Genomic DNA, 7,849 nt, shown 5'->3' with positions numbered 1-7,849 from the left:
TAAAATATAGTATTCTTATTATTATTACTCTTCATGCTATTATATAATCCAGATATTCAATATATATAATAATATGTTTAATGTGATACTAACAATGAGAGATGCAAATGCCAATGAAAGAGAACTGGATCATAGTGTGTGTTTGTGTGTGTGTGTGTGTGTGTGTGTGTGTGTGTGTGTGTGTGTGTGTGTGTGTGTGTGTGTGTGTGTGTGTGTGTGTGTGTGTGTGTGTGTGTGTGTGTGTCTGGACCCTGATAGTCCCTGCTGGCCAGAGTCTGGTGCCTGTGAACACAACGAGGAGTTGATTGTTATGTTTCATGTTTCGTGTCATGACCGTCCTCTTCCTCTTCTTCCTCCTCCTCCTCCTCCTCCTCCTCCGTCTGCTTATCCGTCTTTTAAAGGTTTCTACTAACTTTAAAAACATCATTGTGTCTTCAGCAGCAGGAGTTAAACCAGCCCGACAATCAGTTCATCATAAAGATAGTTAACCTCCTCGTTAGTTTGTAAGGTTCAAACACATCTGACTGAACAGTAATGGTTTTTATCTGAGAAGAATACAGTTTACATGTTGAAGCCCTATTTTGTTATGTATAAAAATAAATAAGGTAAACATAATTTCTTCTCTCATGAAATATGAATTCCTAACATGAACTGATGGCTTTAAACTGGAAAGAACTGTGTTTTAAAGAGGATTATATATATATCTGTCTATATATATATACAGTATATATATATATATATATACAGTATATATCATGTGTAATGCATATTTTAAATTTTTGACATGTATTCCACTCTCTTAAATGTCCACCTTTAGTCCACACTTTGTCTGAATACACGATATCCTCTTTCATTAAATGTGAACTACCGTTTATTATGAGTAATTTATACCGTCCTCTCTTTGCCATCATGTCTGCTGTGAACGGCCGTTCAGTTCACATTTTGAGCGTCTGGAATATTTGTATTGCTCTCGTGAGAAATTAGATTTATACACATTTCTATCAATGTCTTAAAAACCATAATTATGTAACTTTGAGATGATGTATTTCTAGAAGAACGTCCGTGCTTCACTAGATTTTACGCTTTTGTTCATGTCATTTGTAATGAGAATGGTGATGATTTTTCAAAATGAATGATTTCATTATTTTTTTTGTAGCTTGTGTAAGAAGTAAGCGATTTCTTTACTGAAATAAATCCGTCATCACAACATGAGGTTGGTTTTTATTCAGTTATGTGAAGAAAAATACAAAATCTCTGGTGTGTTACAGAAACTTTGACCAACGTGTGTGTGTGTGTGTGTGTGTGTGTGTGTGTGTGTGTGTGTGTGTGTGTGTGTGTGTGATGCGGGAAAGACAAACAACTTTTACTCAATAATTCAAAAGGTAATAATCTGAGGCCATATGATGTGGTTCTACACAGTTCATCTTACACTGATGCATTATATCATAACTTGTTTTATCAATTATTAATGACCACCCACAGCATTGTAGTATAATAGTCTCACTGTATATCCAGTTAAAGCATCGCTTCAGGACCGTTTTTTCTTTCATTAATTCAAATATTTAAATTATATGAACAACCTTCATTTTACAAAAAAGCCCAGAGCAACAAGTCTGCATGTTTGTGCAGATTAAAGCTGGTATATAAAATATGTGTTTACCAGCAATGGATCACATGATTTATTGTCATGATGAAACCACAGAGAATTGATAAATGTTGTGTTCACGGCTTGTTTTCCGCTGCCCCCAAGTGGCCAAAGATTTCGATTATTGCAGGTTTAAAGTGTCAACGTTGACCTTTTGACTCATCCCGCAAAGTAAAATAAAGAGATGCAACAAGTTTCATCCCATAGGAAACAACACAGCCGCAGTTTCTGCCACAACACTATTATCTGCTATTTCAAGGTACATCACAAAAAGTAAAGGAACAACATCAAGAATAAATCCTTTGCATTTAATGCTGAATTCTTCCTCTCAGGAACCAGAACTATGAATTTCTCATTTCATAAATCTTACCCTATTAAAGTAAAATAGATATATTTGATATATTCTTATATTAGTCTCCTCACACAGCTCCTAAACATCACCACACATTCATCTGGACCCTTAATTTGCAGACACATTCTGTGTTACCGTCACGTTTTATGCCTTCGGGCTGTCTTGAAATGTTTTTTTTTCACCGGACTCATGCTTGCAGTTGATTGTCTGCCCTCCAACACGGCACTCTGTCTCCAGCAGCTGTCTCCTCCTAATGGCCTCGACCTTTCTGCTCCTGCACTCTCCTTCTGGCCACGCCGTCCTCATCACGGCGCTCTGTCACACTCTGCGTCTCCGTGGGGTAATTATCATAATTGAACCTTACGACATTGACCGACATGAGGGCTAAATGGTGACTCGGTATGGAAAGATAATGATGATGGTTGTTATAATTGGCTATTAAGAGATGCTTGTGATTATGATTATAGCGGTATGGATGATGTTCAAAGGTGAGAGAGTTAATAATAACTGACATCTATCATTGAATTAAAGGGCCAATGTGGAACATTTTGGGGGATGTATTAGCAGACATGGAATTATAACATTCATAACTAATTGCATTAGTGTATAATCAGCTTTAACTAAGAATTGATGTGTTCTCGTTAGCTTAGAATGAGCCCTTCACATCCACATGCTGTATAGGGGTGGGCCTCGTTGCCCAGAACGGACAAACCAACCGTTAGCTGCAGTGAGAGCCAGAGCAAGCTAACTGCTAGCAGGACATATAGCTTCATGCTATGTGGTAATGATCTGCTCAGCTAACTCTTTGCAAAAGAGTGAATAGGAATATAAGTAATACGTCATACTTTATAGGCCTGTGATGGATTTTTGTATGCTGTTATTTGCTAGCTTGAGTTAACGGTTGAGTCCCATTGTGGCTCATGTATGCGCCACGTTTATACAAGGAATGCGAAAAACAAAGAAAAATACATGAATGTGAAAAATAAATAATCAAGTTTCCTCAGAAACAATTGGTCACTGAGCTTGTTTAAGCAACTATTTAAGTCCTAAAGCATGAGCTGGTTTCCAGAAAAAATGCGACCATAAATTGTGCTGGTTTCTTACATTTTATAGCTGGCATGTGTTTTTTTTGAAAACTCAGCCAGTCAACACACACACACACACACACACACACAAACACACAAACACACACACACACACACACACACACACACACACACACAGAGATATACCATCAAACACATCGCACTATAGGATCAAAATGATGATGATATGAAGGAGGATGGGGGCTGGAATGACGTGGATAATTAAGATGATGAAGGGCAGGTGCAGGTCGTGCGCTGGACCTTCACAGCTTAGGTGCAAACACAGCTGGTTGCTGGGCAACGGTGTCCGCCGGGGGGTCCTTGTAAGGCCTGGAGCCGGGGTGAGAAGAGGGGTCGACACAACTCTACCTTCAAACCCCTCAGCACGCTAAAAATAGACCGGGAGTGTGTGTGTGTGTGTGTGTGTGTGTGTGTGTGTGTGTGTGTGTGTGTGTGTGTGTGTGTGTGTGTGTGTGTGCGTGTGTGTGCGTGTGTGTGCGTGTGTGTGTGTGTGTGTAGAAAGCACTGTGGAGAAAATGACAGACAAAAACAGAAATACATGGAATAAGTGACATTGAGTGTCCAGAGAAGGATGGAGGAGCCTTGGGGACGGGGCGACAAGCTAATGGGTGAAGTGTGACGCATTAACCGAGCGGTGCGTAAGTCTGCTGTAATACGAGCGTCCTCCTGTCCATCTTCTCTGAGAAAACCTCATCCCCTCCTGCTTTACTTTCCTCATGCACACACTCACACCCCATCTCCTTTTATAAAAATACCCAAGGACAATCCTCACTATTAATAGGAAGTGTTGTCAACCGGCTCTGGAGAAATGAGACCTTCTGTTCAGCTAACTATTTTTGCGGCTCTTTGTAGCCATGACCCCACACTTACACTGTCAATTACATTCATTTTCCAGACTATTAAAGACAATTACAACTGATTTTATTCATACGACTCAGACAAATATCGCTTTTCAATTACATTCTAAATGTGTCAAAGAATATCAAGAAATAACCATTAAAAAAAGTGCGTCTTTGCCGGCATTTATGAAGAAAAGTGACGTCTTACTCTAACATTAAATCATTCAATCTGCTCACGTCTTACTTTCCTAAAAGGGCCATGGCCATTGCTTTCTGCTCTGAGTGCCCATCATAGGTTTATAGAGATTTGAGAGCAGCAGTGATGGACTCAGTGTTGTATTATTTACTTGGCTCCTCTTTCAGCACTGGGCTCTTTTGGTTCCAGCTCCGGAGCGGTAATCGAGCTCCACGCATACTGCAGTTGATTTATGGGCCGCGGGGTCGCCGTCCTGCAGCCCCGCCCCGACCGCTCCACTCTGACTGCACGAACAGACGTCTGCATCCAGTGTCTTTGAGTCACCGGGAGACGCTACTATGCTCCGTGACACAAGTGAGATTCTTCGTTGGCTGTTAGCGACATCGGTCGGGAGGAATCGGGCTAAAATAAACTGATGCTAAATCTAATGGGTCTCGGGCTAAATGTTAGCATCCTCACCAGTTGGTGATCCACGTGCATATGTGGAGATAAAGAAACATTGTTGTTCTTGTAAATGAAGCCAATTGTGCCAATTGACAATCTGATTATATACCGAAGGTTGAAGATTGACGATTGGTTTTTCTTACGCCAATATTGAGGCGATTTTAACTTACTTAACCTACTATCAGAACTAAGATCCTAGAATCTGCACCCTGCTGTGCATTTAGAGATGTTTCTAGTGGAGCATGTCCGTCGTTCATCAGAACCCTTCAATACAGACCGGGTTGACGTCTCTTTTCAGGGGATCTGACACTTGCATCTCACTTCTTTTTTTTTTTAAACATGCTACCACCCTCCAAACCTTTAGTGTACAGAATATATTGTTACACTACAGCCACTTAAACACTGTGTGGTTAACCCAAAGACATACCTGCCATGCATAGATACGGTTGCTCAGCCATGATTGGACACTCGCTGCTGCAGGAATGAGCTCTAAAACCCTGAAGTGAGTCAGCGTCTTTGCACTTTTGGTGCCTCAAAGCCAATGTGTTCTGACTGAGTGGGTTTTGGTTTAGATGCATGAAATAAGGTCAGTTTGTTCTACGATACCTCTCTTGTGAGTTTGGAAGCGTTTGCATGTCGTAGAAAAGGCTGAAAGTGGCTCAAACATCGTAAAACTGGTTTCATTTGTCAACATTCTCTTTCTAAACAAAACATGTAAGTATCATAAACATGTATTTACCACAGAGCTTAATTTCTGCAATCATCCTAAATACAGCGGAAAAGTACCATTAGCTTTTTGATGAGGGAGCCAGAGCTTCTCTCTGGTTGGCCTCCAAACAGACGTCATCCCTGCAACACTCATGTCTTATTTGAAATGACCCTCTGGGAAACAAAAATGTGGTGTGTGTATCCTGTCTGTGTGCGTGTGTGTATCCTGTATGTGTGCGTGTTTGTGTGTGTGTGTGTGTGTGTGTGTGTGTGTGTGTGTGTGTGTGTGTGTGTGTGTGTGTGTGTGTGTGTGTGTGTGAATGTTATTTAGCTTGGGTAATCGTTACTGATTTTATATCACTCTATCAATAAATACTCAACTTCTCGACAGGGGCAATTAATGTACCCTCCTATTGATGATTACCGTTATAGTGTGTGTGTGAGTGTGTGTATGTCTGTGTGTATTTGTGTGTGTGTGTGTATACCCCAGGAATAGGGCTTGGTTTGAAACAGCACTTAAAGCTTAGCACCATTCCAGCTAAACACCTGTCACACACACACAGACACACACCCTTGCATTTACACTTACACTTGGATGCCCACGCACACACACACATACACACCTGTCTGATGCATGCCATACACTCTGTCTGTCTGTTTGTCTCTCACTCACTCTTGAACACATTGTGACATGCTCAGAAATGTTGACACTTGTGTCTGCAAGGTCACATTTATATATCCTCTCACATGCTTGTTGTTCTGATTGCAGCCTTCATCCAAACTGCCAGCAGCTTCTGTTCTCACATCATTTATTGGAGGGGTTGGGCTGGGATTGTGTGTGCCACTTTATGTTTTGTCAAAAGATACATTAGTTGATATAAAAGCAAGCAATCAAATACACTTGAACCTGCAGCTGCAGCATCTTCCAGTCCTCCTCCTCATCTGTTGTCTTCCTAAACTACCCACAAGGCCCAACAAAGAGCCACAGCTGCAAACGACAGACACTCGTCCTTCCACACAACTTCCACATCTCTCTCTCATCTTCTCCTCAGTACTACCTCCATCTTGCTCGACACTAATCCATCATCCTGTCACCGCTGCCGGTTCTCCAGCCCAATCTGCACCCAGTCATTCCCAGCCTGCCGCGCTCAGGCCCGTATATGGCGGGGCCATCCGGCAGGGGAGCCACAGGGTTAAATATACTCCGAAGCTCCGGGAATGCCAAACTCCTCCAGCAAATCTGCCAGAGGTTAGCTAACACACACTATGGGCACATGTGCTCATTGTCTCATTAGCATAAGCATTTTCTGCGACCATTCTTATGAAGCGAAGTAACATCTATGAGGCGCATTCAGGAATGTTAAAACTCTTCACCCCCCTCGGCTCCACTCAGACATCTGAACACACAGTATGGAATCATAGGGAAATTTATAGATTTGAACACGTTGATTCAAGTCAAATCGAATATGACCATGATATCAAACAGAAGGAGGTGCAGATGTAAGCTAAACCGAAGATTTTTTGGGGGAAAATGTAAACCTAAATTCCAATGTTGGTAATATTACTTCAGAGTAGGTAGGTAGAAAGCTTTTATCATCAATAAATTCACATAAACTGATAAAAAAAAAAGCTTCATTGCTGTCTTTCATATTCTAAACACATTTTGCCGTTTTTCCACCAATATATAATTGCTCTCTTTGCATGGTCGTGGCCAGGATTTGAGAAATATTAATATATATTAGCTCCAACACCCCTCCAGAAAATTGGGATCAGAAACCTATGTTTTATCATTTAGATTTTTTTCTATTTCATTGATCAATTGAAATATTCCATCACAACTTAAAAAGGTACAATTTATACATATTGTATCAAGAAATACTGGAATAAGCTCATAGCCAAGATACGTTGGAGAATGTGAATTTTCCGGAAAATATTCGGAAAAATGACCTCACTGTCCAATTTAAAATAAGACGTACATGCGTTCAAATGGAAGGACCCATCCATATAATCTGTGGGTCTAAAGAGGTTATTTACTTAATGTATGTAACGTTGATTAAAAGTTAAGGAACTTTCATTTTGTATGGATTTTAGCGGCCCCTGTGGACAAAAGCGGTAGTGCTTCCAAGCACCAGAGTCCCTTTAGAAAGCTTCTCCTGGTTCCGGTTCCCCCATGCCTCCCTCCCCTCCAGCGGGCCCAGCTGTCCGGGCCTCCAACAGCGGTGTGTTGGTGCGGAGCAGCGAGGCGAAGCTCAGGTAGACGAGCCACTGTTGCCGGGCACTGAGCTCCAGCTCTCCAGCTCCTGTGTGAGGAACGGCTGCAGGTTGCATGGAGCTGAAGGAGTTCCTGTTGAACCTGCGTGATGTCATCTGATTTCGCCAGAATTGAACCCGGTGTCACCGATGAGGAGCATTAAGAATATGGTCTCATGAAGGTAATATAGGCATCAGCATTCAGATGGTTTCACAACAGTTAAAGGTTCCTCACAATAACTTAATTGAGGTTGAAAAGAGGACAAGATAGCACCGATTACTATGTTAAAAAAATTATAAAAACATAAA

This window comes from Taurulus bubalis (assembly GCF_910589615.1).
Source record: "Taurulus bubalis genome assembly, chromosome: 17".
Lineage (NCBI taxonomy): Eukaryota > Metazoa > Chordata > Actinopteri > Perciformes > Cottidae > Taurulus > Taurulus bubalis.
The sequence above is the reverse complement of the archived record's forward strand: the minus strand, read 5'-3'. Positions refer to the sequence as shown.